General features: G+C 38.2%; 1 long non-coding RNA gene across 2 annotated transcripts in view; it reads left to right on the plus strand.

The window, feature by feature from the left end:
• LOC116151769 (uncharacterized) overlaps window positions 1-16,619 on the plus strand; it is a 30,780-nt gene that overhangs the window by 7,165 nt on the left and 6,996 nt on the right. For both annotated transcript variants that reach the window (XR_010380087.1, XR_010380086.1), the window contains exons 2-3: window positions 2,614-2,683; window positions 2,805-2,873. This is a non-coding gene — a long non-coding RNA (uncharacterized LOC116151769). The remainder of the gene's footprint in view (window positions 1-2,613; window positions 2,684-2,804; window positions 2,874-16,619) is intronic.

A 16,619-nucleotide genomic window follows, 5' to 3' on the forward strand; every position in this document is an offset into this window, starting at 1 on the left:
ATAGACATTTCTCTAAAGAAGACATACAAATGACCATAGGCACATGATAAGATGCTCAATATCACTAATTATCAGAGAAACACAAATCCCGACTACAATGAAGTATCACCTCACACCTATCTGAATGGCCATCATTAGAATGTCTACAGATAATAAATGCTGGAGAGAGTGTGGAGAAAAGAGAACTTTCCTACACTGTTGGTGGGAATGTAAATTGTTGCAGCCACTATGAAGGATAGTATGGAGGTTCCTTAAAAAACTAAAAATGGAATTACCATATGATCCAGCAATCCTACTCCTGGGCATATACCCAGGAAAAACTCTAATTAGAAAAGACATATGCACCCCAATGTTCATAGCAGCACTATTTACAATAGCCAAGACATGGAAACAACCTAAATGTCCATCAACACATGACTGGATATACAACGATATACTATTCAGCCATAAAAAATAATGAAAGAATGTAATTTGCAGCAACATGAATGGACCTAGAATTTATCATACTAAGTGAAGTAAGTCAGACAGAAAGACAAATATCATATATCACTTATATGTGGACTCTAAAACAAAATGATACAAATGAACTTATTTACAAATAAGTAAGAGACTCAAAGACAGAAAAGAAACTTACGGTTACCAAAGAGGAGGAAGGATAAATTTGGGATTAGCAGATACAAACTACTATATGTAAAATAGATAGACAACAAGGTCCTAATGTATAGCACAGTGCACTACATTCAATATGTTATATAGCCTATAATGAAAAAGATTATATGCATATAACTATATAACTGAAGCCATAATTTGTGGACCCCTGCTCTAAGGTTCTCTCAGGAGCAACTAACACATCAAGAGAAAAGACAAAAATCAGCGTGATAACTGAATGTATTCTTGTAGGGTAGACAACAGCCTCCAGCCCTTTTCTTCTCAAGGAGTGCCTACCCACTGTTATCTGGCAGACTTCCCCCCACCCTTCAGACTACATCGATGTCACTTCCTCCCAGAAGGCACCCCTGGCTCCCTGGTCTTGTGCACGGCCCTTTCTGACGGCTCCCATGGCTCCCTGTACTGCCCGCATCATGGCGTGGATAGCCACTCTCGTATAGTTGCCTGGTTGCCATCTGCATCTCTCACCAGCCTCTGAGTCCCAGCTGGGCAGCACACATGCCACTTCTGCACCATCATGTGCCCAGCATGTGGCAGAGGTCAGCTCTGTAGCTCATTAATAAGGGAAGGAAGAAGGTGTGTATACTGGTTAAGACAGAGGCTCCAGGACTAGTCAGACCTGGGTTCAGGTGACAGCTCTGTATTCTACAAGCATCTGACCCTGGAGAAGTTATCTAAGTCTGTGCCTCAGCTTCCTCTTCTGTACTTTGGGGTAACAGCAGTACCTACGTGAGGGGTTGTCACTGTGACAAAATGAGCTCCTGGCTATAAAGCACTTGGAGCCTACGACGTATCTAGCAATCCCACACTTCAGCTCCTGCTGTTATTATCATGATAGCTGCTGTTATTACCACTACGGCCGTTCCTGCTACAGCTTCTGTGTCTACTGCGACAGGGAGCGGTATGGTACAGAGATTTAGAGTGTCGACTCTGGAATCAGACTGCCTGGGTTTCAGTTCCAGTTCCATTTACTAGCTGTGTGGTCCTGAGCAAGTTTCTTACCCTCTCTGTGTCTCAGTTTCCTCTTGAAAAAAAATGTGGATGTTAGTTGCACCTAACTCAATGGGATATTTTGGCAACTAAATGAGAAAATACATGTAAAGCATTTTAAATAGTGGCCTATTCCTAATAGTGTCAGCCAGTGTAACTATCAATTAGTGAAGTCAGACTTGGGTCCCAACTATTAATTTTACTGTCCTTTTCTGTATTCACTCAATCCATGACACAGTTTATAAGCGTTTCCTGTGTGCTAAACATGCAAAGTTGCAACTATGACTTATTCTACCTTGACTCAAAACAGTGTAGTTTGATTATAAAAAATTCTGGGGAAGCTTCCTCACGCCATGCATTGTCCGTGTCAGTCCTGATGGATGGAATGACTTTAAGCAAACCTTGGCGTATAACCTGGGTGTTACAGATGCTCTTGGGTGGCACCACCCTTCATATAAACCTCTGTTTGAAAGGTAGGAGACTGTGTTTCTATAAATTCCTGTGCCTCCTGGCATCACTGGTTCCCTTTCTCCCAATACAAACAGATGAAAATACCAGCCTGGACATGGCTCAGCTCAGAGAGGTACTGTAACCAGGTCACAGATGAGAAAGGAGTATAGAAGGGTTTCTTTAAATATTTAAGCTGCTGTTGTCATTATAAATGTCTTGAGTCTGTTCCTAAGAGACAGACTTTAAGATTAGAGTAGTTTTAACTTAAATGCACTTAATGTTTTCTACCCACCATGTTTACAGGCATCTTAAGAATCACTTGAACCAAATAATGCTTATTCTTTTTACTTTCTTTAACTACCTTTCCTTTCCCATGTGAGTGAGGGCATATACTACTCAGCAAGCCTGCAGATGAAATTGCCATTTTGCTTATTATCACTAATAAATTTGACCAGTAACACTCTAAGCCGTAAAATTTATACATTTAGTTTTTCTCTTTCACAGGGCAGACAGTTTACAGAAGAATCAAGACTTGGAATTTGAAAGAAACAGAGAACGATTTGAATTTTTAAAGGTATGGATGGAGTTTGGTTCCAATAGTTGAATCTTTGTGTGTCCCATGTCAGGGAGAGTTGCCTAGGAGGTAAGCTGCATAAGGTGTGTCTGGTACTCATAGCATTCTTCCTATTTTTCAGTTCTAGTGGGGTTCTCAGGCCTTTTGCAACATGCGGATTATTCCCCCTGGCTCAGGAGTCATCCACCAGGTGAGTCTGGAGTATTTGGCAAGAGTGATATTTGATCAGGATGGATACTATTACCCAGACAGCTTCATGAGCATGGACTCACACACCACTATGATTGATGGTTTGGGCGTTCTCGGTTGGGTTGAGTGTTCTGCATTCCTAGTCCACATACGCTGTCCTATGGCACGTATTATGATTTACTCTGATACCATTACATCCAGGAGCATGAATTTGAGTGACCACAAGTATCAGAGAGGTATTTTTGTCTGTTCTGTGTACTGCTGTATTTCTAGAACCCAGAAAAGTGTCTCGTGCCTATTAGGCACTCAGTATAATGTCTGGAAGAATGAACTGGAATAAGGGGTTGGGGACATTTAGAATGAAAATCACCTGGGCTGCTTGTTAAACATGGAGATTCTGGAACCCCCATTCTCCTTTTTAGCATCGAATTGAGGAAATTTTGATACAGGTGTTTGGAGGACCACACTTTGAGAAATACTTATTAAACTTCTGTAGAGGGGAACAGAGAAAAGACAACTGCTCTTTATGAAAACATAACTCAACTCTATACTAGTAAAACACTGTTACTGGAGGAAGAGAGAAGATGGCGGAGTAGAAGGATGCTCGCAGATCACCCTCTCCCACAATGCACCAAGACTCACATCCACAGACCCACTCAGCCAACCAGAGCACCTGCGGAACTCTGACAGAACATTGCCCTCTTCAAAAGATAAAGATTCCAATAATCTGGTAGGAGAAAAGGAAAAAAGAAAGAACAAAAGGCAAAGCAGAGTGGGACGGGTCCTGCAGGGAGGGAGCGGCAAAGGAGGATTGGCAGCGATCATTCGCTGGGTCTCCTCTCTCCAACTGAGAGGCCAGCGGGATGGAGGGGGAGCCTCCAAGGCTTGGATCTATACGGAGCAGCCATTCACTGACAGAACTAAGTTAAACGGGCACAGAGGGTCCCCCTGACACCCAGCCTGAGACACGGGCCAGCAGCTGCAGGCAGGGCCAGGCTGCCCGAGCCGGGCAGAGGACGGAGGTGGCTGCACTGAGGCAGCCCCGGGGGACTGCAAGGGGCTATGCGCCATGCCTGTGGGTGTACAGGGCAGAACAACCTGGGCCCTCCATAAAACAACACAGTTGATGTGCCCTGGGGGGAAAAGTGCATACCCCCATCTCTGAAAACCCGCAGAAAGTTTTTGGGGGAAGAGAGGAGGGGCTCAGGCACAGCCGCCATATCCTCCAGCACTGAGCATCCAGGCAGGGGCCAAACCTGTAACCACACCGAAGGGCTTAGCAGCATCAAAGGCCAGACTGAGACTTGTCTACAGCCCGAGGCAGATAGGATCCTTCCATCCGGGTCCCTCAGAGAACTTGCTCCACAAAGACAAACAAGGAGCTGAGTTTTGGCCCAGAGCAGGGACAAGACTGTCCCTCGGTCTTCCCTGAGCCCACCCACGGAGCGCCGACCAGGGCAGAGCATGCAGCAGCACAGAGCAGCGGAGCTACTGGCACCAGGAGAGGGAGAGTGGCCACCCGGCCTTTCGGGCAGGAATACAGCCCCTGACCGCGGTGCTGTGAAGGGGCGCGACCCGCCCTCCTACCTGGCCAGTCTGCAACATCTGACGGCGGCATCAGGAGGGGCACTGACCCGCTCACCCACAGCAAAGGAGAGCTGCACCTGACCCAGTGTTGGGAGGAGGCGCGATTTGCTTGCCGACAGGTACTGGGAGCAGCACAGAAGAGGGCGCCAACGGAGGGCCTCTGGAAACAGCAAACTGAGCTTCCAAAACAGGACGAAGACAGAAAGACTTCACATTAAAAGCACACAGACTCCAGGAGAACACCGACACCCCTCCCCTTTTTTTTTTAATCTGTTTTTACATATTCTGTTTTCTACTACCCTCTTAATTTTTACTTCTTAATTCATTTCTATTTCTCTTGGGTTTTGATGTCCTGTTATTGATTAGACACAGGTTTCAGATACATCTTTTCATCTTTTCCCCTTTTTTAAAAGGTTTTAAAAGGATGTCTCAACCCGATTGATATTCTGCTTCAACTCGCTCTTCTATTATTCATTATATACTGTTTTCAAACCTTCTTTCTCCCTTCTTTTAAAATTCTTTCTCTCTCTCTCTTATTTTTTCTTTTTTCCTAAGTCTTATTTCTAAATAGGCATTAGATAGATAAACTCCTTAAGGACCAAAATAGATAACTGATACTCCGTAAACCACAGTGCCAGAGAGGTATGAGCAAAATTAAGAAGCAGAGAAACCTTTCCCAATTAAAAGAACAAGAGAAATCCCCTGAAAGAAAGATCAATGAAATAGATATCAATAGCCTACTAGATCAAGATTTCAAAAAAGGAGTGATCAAAGTGCTGAAGGAATTAAAAGAGATAGTGTTTAGAGATATAAAATATGTCAAAAATGAAATTGAAGCTATACAGAAGAGCCAAGTAGAATGGGTAAACTCATTGACAGAGATGAGGAATGATCTAATAGCTGTGCAAGCCGACTAGATAATGCAGAGGAACAAATTAGTGGCCTAGAAGATAGGACAATAGAAAGCACCCATTCAGAAGAGCTACAAGATAAACAAATAAAAAATAATGAAAATAGCATAAGGGACCTATGGGATAATATAAAGCATCCCAATCTTCACATAATAGGGTCGCAGAAGGGGAAGAAAGATCAAAAGGGAACAAATAGGATATACCAATTCAACTGCAAAGGTAAGTTCAAAATGGCAATAAACACACATCTATCATTAATTACTGTAAATGTTAATGGACTGAATGCTCCAGTCAAAAGACATAGAGTGGCAGAATGGATAATAAAGCAAGAACCTTGAATATACTGCATACAAGAGACCCACTTTAGGGAGAAGGACACATATAGATTGAGAGTGAAAGGATGGAAAAGGATATTCCATGCAAATGGAAAAGCCAAAAAAGCAGGTGTTGCAGTACTGATTTCAGACAAAATAGACTTTAAAACAAAGGCCATAAAGAAAGACAAAGAAGGACATTTTATAATGATTAAAGGAGTGATACAAGATGAGGATATTACACTCATTAATATATATGCACCCAATATAGGAGCACCTAAGTACATAGAACAATTACTAACAGAGATAAAGGGGGATATTGATGGGAATACAATCATAGTTGGAGATTTTAACACTGCATTAACATCACTAGACAGATCTTCCAGACAGAAAATAGACAAGGCAACAGAGAAATTAAATAATACAATAGAAAAACTAGATTTAGTGGATATATTCAGAGCATTACACCCCCCAAAAATAGGATATACATTCTTTTCAAGTGCACATGGAACATTTTCTAGGATTGATCATGTACATGGGCACAAAAGAAACCTCAACAATTTCAAGGAGATAGAAATTATCTCAAGCATCTTTACTGACCACAGTGCCATGAAACTGGAAATCAACAACAGAGAAACAAAGGAGAAAAAAAGGAAAGCATGGAGATTAAACAATATGTTATTGAAAAAACAATGGATCAATGAGGAAATCAAAGCTGAAATTAAAATATATCTTGAGACAAATGACAATGAAAGCAAAACCACTCAAAATCTATGGGACACAGCAAAGGCAGTGCCAAGAGGGAAGTTTATAGCGATACAGGCCTTCCTCAAAAAAGAAGAACAATCTCAATTAAACAATTTTACCCACCACCTGAATGAACTAGAAAAAGAAGAACAAAAAGCCCCAAAAAGCAGCTGAAGGAAGGAAATAATAAAGATCAGAGAGGAAATAAATACAATAGAGAGTAACAAGACCATAGAAAAAAATCAACCAAACCAAAAGCTGGTTTTTTGAAAAAGTAAATAAAATCGACAAACCTCTGACCAAACTCACAAACAAGAAAAAGAGACAGCACAAATTAGCAAAATAAGAAAGGAAAATGGAGAAATTACAACAAATAAAATAGAAATACAGAATATCATATGAGAATATTATGAAAAACTATATGGAACAAAACTGGATAACCTAGAGGAGATGGACAAGTTTCTGGAAACATACTGTCCACCAAGACTGAATCAAGAAGAAACTGAAAAATCCGATCACTAGAAAGGAAATACAAATAGCAATTAAAAACCTTCCTACAAATAAAAGTCCAGGACCGGACGGCTTCACCGGGGAATTCTACCAAACATACAGTGAAGAACTCATACCAGTCCTTCTCAAACTCTTCCAGACAATTGAAAAGGAGGGAATACTCCCAAACTCATTCTATGAAGCCACCATCATCCTGATACCAAAACCAGGCAAAGACACTACCAAAAAAGAATTATAGTCCAATATCACTGATGAACATAGACGCCAAAATCCTCACCAAAATTTTAGCAAATAGAATCCAACATCACATAAAAAAGATTATACATCATGACCAAGTGGTATTCATCCCAGGGACACAAGGGTGGTTCAACATACGCAAATCAATCAGTGTAATATATCACATCAACAAGAGAAAGGACAAAAACCACATGATCATCTCAATCGATGCAGAAAAATCATTTGATAAAATTCAACACCCATTTATGATAAAAGAAACTCTTGCCAAAGTGGGTATAGAGGGAACATATCTCAACATAATAAAAGCTATATATGACAAACCTACAGCCAGCAGAGTACTCAATGCTGAAAAACTCAAAAGCTTCCCACTAAAATCTGGGACAAGACAAGGATGCCCACTATCACCACTCCTATTCAACATAGTCCTGAAAGTCCTAGCCACAGCAATCAGGCAACAGAGAGAAATAAAAGGGATCCAAATTGGAAAAGAAGAGGTAAAAGTGTCACTATATGCTGATGACATGTTACTATATGTAGAAAACACTAAAAGGTCCACGCAAAAACTACTAGAGCTGATTGAAGAATTCAGCAAGCTAGCAGGTTACAAAATTAACGTTCAAAAATCAGTTGCGTTTCTTTATACTAATGATGAATCAACAGAAAAAGAAAGTAAAGAAACAATCCCCTTTAAAATAGCACCCAAAGTAATAAAATATCTAGGAATAAATCTAACCATGGAGGTGAAAGAATTATACACAGAAAACTACAAACCATTGATGAAGGAAATTAAAGAAGACTTTAAAAAATGGAAAGATATCCCATGCTCTTGGATTGGGGGAATCAATGTTGTTAAAATGGTCACACTGCCCAAGGCAATCTACAGATTTAATGCAATCCCTATCAAATTACCCAGGACATATTTCACAGAACTAGAACAAATCATAATAAAATTTATATGCAACCATCAAAGACCTAGAATTGACAAAGCTTTACTGAAGAGAGAGAAAGAGGCTGGAGGAATAACTCTCCTGGACTTCAGACAATACTATAAGAGCTACAGTCATCAAGACAGCATGGTATTGGTACAAAAACAGACATATAGACCAATGGAACAGAATAGAGAGCCCAGAAGTGAACCCACAAAATTTTGGTCAACTAATCTTTGACAAAGGAGGCAAGAATATACAATGGAATAAAGACAGTCTCTTCAGCAAATGGTGTTGGGAAAACTGGACAGCAGCATGTAAAACAATGAAGCTAGAACACTCCCTTACACCATATACAAAAATCAACTCAAAATTAATCAAAGATTTAAACATAAGAGAAGATACAATAAAACTCCTAGAGGAAAACATAGGCAAAACATTATCTGACATACATTTCAAAAATTTTTCCTAGAGGAAATAAAAGCAAGAATAAACAAATGGGACCTAATGAAACTTACAAGCTTTTGCACAGCAAAGGAAACCATAAGTAAAACAAGAAGACAACCTACGGAATGGGAGAAAATTTTTGCAAATGTAACCAACAAAGGCTTGATCTCCAGAATATATAAGCAGCTCATACTACTCAATAAGAAAAAAAAAATAAACAACCCAATCCAAAAATGGGCAGAAGACCTAAACAAGCAATTCTCTAAGGAAGACATACAAATGATCAAAAGGCACATGAAAAAAAGTTCAATATCACTAATTATCAGAGAAATGCAAATCAAAACTACAATGAGGTATCACCTCACACCAGTCAGAATGGCCATCATTCAAAAATCCACAAGTGACAAATGCTGGAGAGGCTGTGGGGAAAGGGGAACCCTCCTACACTGCCGGTGGGAATGCAGTTTTTTGGAGCCACTATGGAAAACAGTGTGGGGATTCCTCAAAAGACTAGGAATAGACTTACCATGTGACCTAGAAATCCCATTCCTGGGCTTGTATCCAGAAGGAACCCTACTTCAGGATGACACCTGCACCCCAATGTTCATAGCAGCACTATTTACAATAGCCAAAACATGGAAACAGCCTAAATGTCCATCAACAGATGACTGGATGAAGAAGAAGTGGTATATTTATACAATGGAATACTACTCAGCCATAAAAACTGACAACATAACGCCATTTGCAGCAACATGGATGCTCCTGGAGAATGTCATTCTAAGTGAAGTAAGTCAGAAAGAGAAAAAATAATACCATATGAGATCACTCATATGTGGACTCTAAAAACCAAAACCAAAAACAAACAAACAAACAAAAAAAGTTTAAATACGGGACAGAAGTAGACTCATAGAGAATACAGACTTGTGGTTGCCAGGAGGGCAGAGGGTGGGAAGGGATAGACTGGGATTTCAAAATTGTAGAATAGGTAAACAAGATTATACTGTATAGCACAGGGAAATATACACAAAATGTTATGGTAGCTCACAGAGAAAAATATGTGGCAGTGAGTGTGTATATGTCCATGTATGACTGAAAAATTGTGCTGAACACTGGAATTTGACACAACATTGTAAAATGGTTATATCAATAAAAAATGTTAAAAAGAAAGGAAAACAGTGCTGAATTAAATTACAAATTAATAGTGCTAATTTTTTGAGAGAGTGGAAAGGCTCCTGTACCATTCACGTTAACATTTAAACGTTTATATTTTTGTTATTTTTGTACTATACACATAATATAAATAAAACAGTGTATATATACTATTTATGAATAAATACACAAACAACAAACAAACATTGTAGTCTGGTCAAAATTTTTTATCCAATTATACATGATCAAAATAAAATGTGGAGACCACTGCTCTTGTGAGCTGTGTTTCTGCCCCACTTCAGGATGTTGTTCGTAATTTGCCACTTGCCTGATAGGCTCTCAGCCTTTTTTAATCCCTCATCATCATTGCTTACGTTGGGCTTATCTGTATCTCAGTTTAAGTGGCACTTTCTTAGAGAAGCCTTATCTATCTCCTTCAGAAGTTAATTACTGTATTCTCCAGTGGCTCTTTTTCCTTTATCTTCGTAGTACTTAGATGCAATATGCAATTCTGTGTGCATTTCTGTGATATTTGCTTATCGTTTCTACACTCCAGCCCTACCGACAAAACAAAACTAAACAAAAAACTAGGCTCTCAGCTGCAGGAAGGCAGAGTCCATGTAAACTTGGTGCCTATCAGTTTCTGACATATAGTAGATGTTGAATGAATATTCTAGTCATGTGTGAAGGAATGAATTATCTTTCAAACTTTGTTATGAATGAACACCAGTTCAGAACTGGTGTTTGGGAATCACGAGTTGGATTAACCTTTCCATTTTTACAGATAATGCAAAAGAGATGAAATTATTATGACTATTAAACAGTTCTGGGGTAAGAAATTAGGTCTTCTCATTCCTCACTGAGTTATTAATACTGTCATGTTGTCTCAGTTTTTATACCATATTGATTTGGAATCTGTGATCCTTGCCTTCAAGTCAGTGATCGACTTCTCCATTCCAGAAATTATGTTTCATCCAGGGTTTTGTGGGTCATGAAGCTTATATAATACTGGGGACCTTTTCAAGCAAAATAAAATAAAATTATAAATACAAAATTGGATGCAAAACTGAGTAGGTAGATAAATATATCAGATGTAATTGCCACCCTGAAAGAGCTAGAAATAAGTTAAATGGTTATGAAGAAGTAACTGGGAATCACAGATACCATCATTCTAAAACCGATCTGCAACTCAACCTCTTTCTGGCTAGATCCCAGTAATGACTGAGGTCGTACCAAAAAGCTGCCTGATTTGACAGGAAGAGACTTGTCACAGAGGGTAATTTGGAGAGGAAAGAGACAGTGATTTTTTTTTCCTTCCTTAAGTCTCATTTTTTTATTTTATTAAAAATTTTTTAGAGTAAATTTTTTATTGGACTGAAGTCAGTATACAGTGTACTGTCAACTTCTGGTGCACAGCAAAATATTTCAGACATATAGGAACATATATCTATTTGTATTCATATTCTTTTTAACCATAAGTTAACTACAAGATATTGAATACATTTCCCTGTGCTATGCAGTGTAAACTTGTTGTTTATCTATTTTATATATAGTAGTTAGTATCTGCAGATCTCAAACTTCCAATTTATCTCTTCCCACCCCCTTCCCCTGCCCCCATAACCGTAAGTTTGTTATCTTAACTAACTTCGGTTAACAAACTTATTTTGCAAATTTTTCAAGATGTATGATCATATAAACACATTGTTAGAGCCGCTCCCAGGACCCTGGAAGGAAACAGTAGAAATAAAGAACCTTTAAAATTAATCTTACCGTTTTATAATAAACACTCCTCTGCATGTATGATTTGTATAATAGCTTAGCAAGTTTGATCTCCTTGGCCTGCCCCATTTGTTCTTCCTCTGTATTTTGTATGCCCAGAAAATTGAATTTATCAAACTACCAAGTTCCTAACACCATCTTACTAGCTGGTCCACTCTTTTTCCCACCCTCCTATTGATTGATTTATTTTGGTTTTTCTCCTTTGGGATTTCTGTTCACATTTAGAGGAAAACTATATCCTGAATTCTGAACATTTGAAAGCTTCTCTGGAGAGACTTTTCACCTCTGAGTCAAGTTCAAAACCTTTACGGCTCTTCCAGCAGAAAATGGCACACTTCATTATTCCTAGAGCTCAAATGCTACGTATATGTATATTCAAGATGTAACATTGATCTTCTAAAGAGTGTGTGTTCTGTTTCACGTGGAGGGAAGTTAAAAGTTAGAAACAGCAGGAGAGAAGCCCAGTTGTCTTACAGTCGGCAGGTGTGCCTCTCATTCTATAATGTTCTGAAGAATTCCTCCCTCCCTGGGTACATTTATATAGCTTATTTCTCTACCCACTTCTGTGTCTTGCATCTCTGCCTATTTCATTTGGCCCATTTTCCATGAACCCTTGACTCATTTCTTCCCCTGTATTCACTTCAGTGAAATAGAGATCAGCGACTTTGGGATTAAATATACATTCAGTATTTATTAAATCCTCCTTTTAAGAACTATTGTATTTGTATACCCAGCTCTGTGACTGTGCTAACTCCACATCCACACAAGAACTACACCCTTTCCTCTTTATATTCTTCATATTGTCTAGCACAATGGCTTAGACATGTGAGATACTAAATAAATTAATGTAAATTTGAACTGATCTGGACTGTTGTTATGTTGATTACATAATAGAATCTGAAAGAATAGAATTCCAGTACTAAAAGAAAGGACTATTAAGGCTACTGATACTATTATTGTTATTATTATTTTTAAAGACTTTCTCTTGACCTGGTAGATCCTCTCTTGGTGTGCATGTCTGCATATGTTTTAGGCACTTTCTTTACTTTTTGGTTATTTTGGTTATTCCTTTTTTCTGAGGGGGGTTTGCCCAAAATATTTGAACCTGGTTACATGTTGTGTATCTTTTTTTTTGAAGCTCTCAGATAGAATAAGCCTGACATTTCTTGCACAAATTAGATTTTTGGGGGGAGGGGAGGATGTAGCATGGGGAGGTGGGGATGGGACAGGTGGGGTGAATTACCATTATGAAATGATACAGGGCCAGATGTCAGTTGGGCATATTATTGTTTTTCAGGGCAGGTCTGTACTGTGTTGTAGTGCTGTTACCTGGTTGACTTTAGGCTGTAATAATTATTTTAAAAGATTTATACAGAATTGACTAACAGTGTTAACTGGTAACCACATTGCATTGTTTCCCAGCCAGTTTAAATCTTTTGGAGAGCTAAGGCCAGCCAAGAGCATTTGTAGTCTTGTTAAAAAACCCCTTTTGAACTAATTTATGTGAAACCCTTATTTTCTTCACTTCTTGCTCATTGACCTGTTGCATGGACCTGTTGCATTCATGTTGAGTTTATCCATCAACATATGCAACTGTCAGTCAAGTGAGCAGTTGTTTTTAGAACATGTACTAGAATCACATAAAGCATTGAATGCAGAGAAAGCAGTGCTACCTAAGTTTTGCTGGAAGTGGAGTTTGACAGTTTTCTTTCTTTGATGAATTTTTTGTATTTTCATGTTGTAAGTGGTATGGAGCTCTGCTTGAATTAAAAAAAACACTTTTTTTTTTGAGTATCATCAGCTTACTTGTCTGGCAAGTGCAGAAGCCTGGGGCCAGCCTGAACTCAGCCAAACAAATATAGAAGTGTATTTAATAGTTATACGTGTGTTCTGTCCCTTCTTGCTGCACCTATGTTGTCACTTATCCCCCAGAAGTTATTTATTATCTTCTTTGTTAATGTCAGGCTCCTGTGGGGTAACGTGATGACTGTTTAGGTTTACATGACCCTCTTTCCTCTACCCCCAAATATGTATATATACATATATAGATATGTATGTATTTTATCTATATATAAATATATATACACATATTAAAAACTCTTAATGATCAAATATCCATATTTTATCAATTGACGGTTTAACTGCTAGAATATATCCTTATATATGGATTATATTCCAACAGGTTATTTCCAGAAGGATGCAGAAGTTTCATGAAACTCGGGGGCCTACCACAGGGGGTCTTCTCTGTGAAGTCTTGTCATCTTGTTTGCAAACTCTGAGAGCTTTCAAGGACAGGGAACAGTTGAAAGTACAACTATCCTCACAATCCATGTATATGTCATGTAAATTAGAAAAATACATTGAGACTTGTAGCTCAACATAACAGAGTAATATCGCTCATATACCCCTCTTCCTTTCTCAAATTTCCACAAAAATTAGGAAAATAAGGGAAGAAATGAATACATTTATAAAAGCGCTAGGTGCTAGCAAAGGGTGCCAAGGGTAGTTTAAAAATTCTAAGGCAATTCTCTAAGACATAATGGAAATGAAACTCTTTTCATGAAGAAAGATACTCCAAAGAACTGATGATGCAAACAGATAAAAAAATTCCAACACCAGCTTCTCAAGTTCAAAGAGTGAATTTACTTCCCTTCATATGCACTCTTCAGGGGACATTTTCTATTTACAATGTTTTGAGCTCAGAGTCAGTAGCAATGAGAGCAGTTGACCTTGCAAATGTTATCAGAGAAATTAATTAAAAGATTTCATTTTGTCTTTATAACATCCTGATGAGGTTGATGTTATTTTATAAATGGGGGAAAAAATGAGGATTAGAGTTCACCCAACATTCTACTTCAAGTTAATGGTGAAGCTTTCACTTGAGTCCAGGTTCACTTGACCCCAGGATACTTGTCTTAACCACAGGTAACTGATTCTTCAGAGACAGAGCTAGCTGTGTCTTATACTCTGAGACTGTTCAAGTATTCACCAATAATAGATTCATATGCATTATGAATTAATGTTGAGAGTTTTTAACATTTTAACAAAAGAATGAGACTCCAATACAAAATAACCCACTCCTTTTTTTTTTTTTTTTTTTTGGTATAACTCAAGAAGGATGCTAGTTAACTTCTGCAATGTGGAAGTTAATCAATAAAAAACTCTGATGTAACCTTTGTTGAGTAAGGTTATTTTTTCCCTTCTCCATTCATAAAAAGTCAATGAATTTTGTGTTAAGTCATCAGAATATTAACCCAACAATTGCACAAAGAACTGATGGACTAGTAATGGACAAAAAATGGTTTCTAAGCTAAAGTAAGAACAAAGTATGGTATTTGATGTGCCATTTGGAGCTGGCCACATGGAATTACAGGAAATGTTCTGAACTAGAAAATAGGAATTTAATTCAACACCCCAGCCCCCAGATGTTTCACTAGGTTTTAGTTCAGCTCCTGGAGGGTGATTTTCCTCACAACATTAAGTGTGTAAATAAAGGCTGTGCACAGTCTCTAGTCAGTGGGTTTCTGAGAGAAAGAATGGCCTGAAAATAATTCATGTGAAATGAATTGACAATAGCTTATGGAATCCTGTCTCTCTTCACACACACACACAACAGGCACACACACATACACACACACACACACCCTGGTCCTAAGAATCCCAGCAAGACCAACTTTCAGCTACTTTTGTAAGGATACAAAGAAGAGAAAGAATAAATTATGTTTCCAATCACAGGCAATCCTTTAATGAGAGAGTTCTTAATATATCCATTGTATTCTAGAAAAATACATTATTCTACATTTAGTATTCATTCACTATTCATTATTTCAGTTTCACATTGCTTTCTGCAGTGTAAAAAGAATCAACTCTGGGTAGAATATATGAAGAATGTGGGAACCATATCCTAGTTCTCATACCAGTGGTTCCTCAGTGGGCATGACAGATTTATAGTCACCATTGTTGACACCACACCCAAATTACCATCTTTCCAATCATTTTTTTCTTCCCATGCTGCCTTGGTCTTGCATGTTGGTCTGTCTTAGGGTCAACTATCCCCCAAATAATGAGACTTTCGCATTGCCTGATGACATTGTTTGGGCTGACTGTTTATATTCTTATGCTAAAAAAGTATCACTTTATCCTGCCTACTTTTAATTTATTACAAAAGCCCCCATCTACTATTCTAACATGGAGTCAGCCAGGTTTATGGAAAACCCCCTCTTCATTTCCAAGCTTCACAGATACTCTCATTCTTACTCAAATCCCCCAGTAATGCAGAAAAAGGAGAGAGCATGCAAGTTAGTCTTTTTTCTTCCATATAGATGGTCAACTGATTTTTCACTTTCTGACTTATGAGGACATCTTTAGGAAAAGTTACTATTCAAGAAATGTTATACACAATGTTGAGGAGAAATTGACTCCACATGTGTTTGAAGGCTCATATGGTTACATGTGGATGATTACTTTATTACTTAACATTAAACAAGAATGATACATTTTCTTCTGATTTTCTGAAATGTTATCACTAGTGTACAACTCCATGTTTGTAGAGAATTTTGGGCTAACACAAGTCTTCTTGTAGAAGAACATTTTATTATGCAATTGAGTGTAACTCCAACTCATGTGTAATGATTTCCTTTTGCCAGCTCCATTTTCTATTTATTATTGATTTCTCACATTTTGTACATATTGCTTATAACAAAGAATGCTTGGTCAGATAATTATTATGCTAGATGCTGGTAAATGTGGTGACACAATCAGCTTCAAAGAAAATGTATTATCTCATCTCAATTCATCACAAACCCTATTGGGTTCCCTATAGAAATATAAAGGGTCAGACTCAGCAGGCGTAAGAATAATTCTAACACTGTAATTGCTTTTCTACTAGCTGTCATTACTGTGGAGAGGTGGTTAATAATTAAGTGCACTCTTCATCAAAATAATTAGTCTATTAACTGTACAATCTCTTTTTGGAGCTTGTTTTTATGATTATCTGATAATTCAATTTTTCTTCTATTTCTGGGGACACTTAATTTAAGAGCCTTATCCCACCTGTACAAACTGAGCAAAGTAAAATAATTCCAACCCGCAATTTAATTAATTAAAAATAAAAAGCTTTGTTAATTTTTTTTGCATTTCA

Source organism: Camelus dromedarius, unplaced genomic scaffold (genome assembly GCF_036321535.1).
Source record: "Camelus dromedarius isolate mCamDro1 unplaced genomic scaffold, mCamDro1.pat HAP1_SCAFFOLD_8, whole genome shotgun sequence".
NCBI lineage: Eukaryota > Metazoa > Chordata > Mammalia > Artiodactyla > Camelidae > Camelus > Camelus dromedarius.